The sequence below is a fragment of the Orycteropus afer genome, unplaced genomic scaffold, assembly GCF_000298275.1.
Source record: "Orycteropus afer afer isolate SDZICR_OR568_19922 unplaced genomic scaffold, OryAfe1.0 scaffold00517, whole genome shotgun sequence".
NCBI classification, from domain to species: Eukaryota; Metazoa; Chordata; class Mammalia; order Tubulidentata; family Orycteropodidae; genus Orycteropus; species Orycteropus afer.
This window is the reverse complement of record NW_006922104.1, coordinates 100,788-103,040: the sequence shown is the minus strand read 5'-3', so window position 1 is coordinate 103,040 and position 2,253 is coordinate 100,788.

Here is a 2,253-nt window from a genome sequence, read left to right as displayed (position 1 = left end):
GAATATAGAAAAAAAACCTGGAAATTTTGGAAAGTAAAAATATAGTAAATATACACCGTTTTCACTATTGTACAGAAAATCTAGAAAAAAGATCAATAAGGAAACAGAGGAACCAAGTGACACTATAAACCAAATAGACTTAACTGACATGTATAGAACACTCCACCCCAAAACAGCACAATATACTTTCCACTGCAGGGCACATTGATCATACTCTAGGATAGACAATGTGTTAGGTTACAAAGCAAGACCTGATAAATTTGAAAAGATTGATATCACACATTTTCTCTGGCCAAGCAGATGAGGCTAGAAATCAATTACAGAAAAAAAAAATACTGGAAAATACACAAACATATGGAAATTAAACAACAAACTATTAAACTATCATTGGCTCAATGAAGAAATCAAAAGAGAAATCACAAATTTTATAGGGTTGAACGAAAATGAAAGCACAATATACCAAAGCTTATGGTATGCAGCAAAGGCAGTATTCAGAGGCAAATTTATACCAATAAATGACACTTGATAAAAGAAAAAAGCTCTCAACTAAACAGCCTAACTCAACAACTCTAGAAATTAGAAAGTGAACAAACTAATCTTAAACCTACCAGAAGCAAGGAAATAACAAAGATCAAAGCAGAAATAAATACAATTGAAAAAAAAAATAAAATAGAGAGAATCAATAAAACCAGAAGTTGGTTCTTTGAAAATATCAATAAAATTCACAAATTTTTAGCTAGATGAACAAAGAAGAAAAGAGAAAAGTTGAAAATAACTTTTTATTTGCTCTTTTTTAGTTTTTGTTTTCAGTCAGGGTGAGTAGGTCCAACATTTCTTCTTGATGAAAGCTCTAAGGAAGATTGGAATAGAAGGAAATTTTGCAGTATGAATCAGGGAATATATGAAAAGCCAATGGCCAACATTGTACATAAGGAGAAAGACTGAGAAATTGGGAACAAAACACAGATGCCCATATTTGTCCTAACCAGTGCAATTAAACAACAAAAAGAAATAAAAGGTATCCAAATCGGAGAAGAAGAAGTAAAATGATATGATCCTATATGTGGAAATTCCAAAGAGTCCACAAGAAAACGTCTAGAGCTAACAGTGGAATTTAGCAAAGTTGTAAGGTCCAAGGTCCACAAAAATCAGTTGGATTTCTATACACTAGCAATGAAAAAATTTGAAAGGGAAATTAGGGGAAAAATTCCATTTACAATAGCATCTAAGAGAATAAAATACTTAGGAATAAATCTAACCAGGGATGTGAAGGGCATATACAATAAAAATTATGAAACACTGCTGAAAGAGATCGAATTGGAAGACCTAATATGTTGATATGTCAATACTACACAAAGTGATCTATAGATTCAATGTAATCCTGATCAAAATTCGAAAGGCACTCTTTACAGAAATGCAAAAACGAGGCCTCAACTTTATATTGAATAGCAAGAGGCCTGAATATCTAAAGTAATGTGTAAAGAGAAGGAAAAAGTAGAAAGACTCACACTTTTTTACTTTAAAATGTATTATAACTACAGTAATCAAAATAGCCTGGTACTGTTATAAAAATAGACACATAGACCAATGGAATGGAATTGAAAGTCCAGAAATAAATCCACACATCTATGGTCAACTGATTTTTTACAAGGGTGCTAAGTCCAGTCAGTGGGGAAATAAGAATCTCTTCAAGAAATGATGTTGGAAAAACTGGATTTCCACATGCAGAAAAATGAAACAGGATCCAAATCTCACATCATACAAAAATCAAATTTAAAATGAATTAAGGACTCAATGTGCAATCTAAAGCCATAAAAAATGTAGGGGCAAAGCTGTCAGGCCTAGATTTTAACAATGGATTATCTAATATAATAACAAAAACACAAACAGCAAAAGACAAAATAAATAAATGGAACCTTGTGAAAATTATAAATGTTTTTTCATCAAAAAATGTACTAAAAAAAGTGAAAAGACAAGCTACCTACTGGTAAAATATCTTTGGAAACCATATATCCAATAAGACTTTAGTAACAAATATATACATAAAACTTAGAGAACATAACAACAAAAAGACAACTCAATCATAAAATGGGCAAAGGATTGGAATAGACATCTCACAAAAGAGGATGTTCAGGGAGATCCGGCAAGATGGCGGATTAGGCAGAAAGACTGCACAGACCCTCTTCAACAAAGAAAAGGGAAACCAATTAACACAGACACAGAAGATAATCCTAGACCCCTGACCCTTGAAGG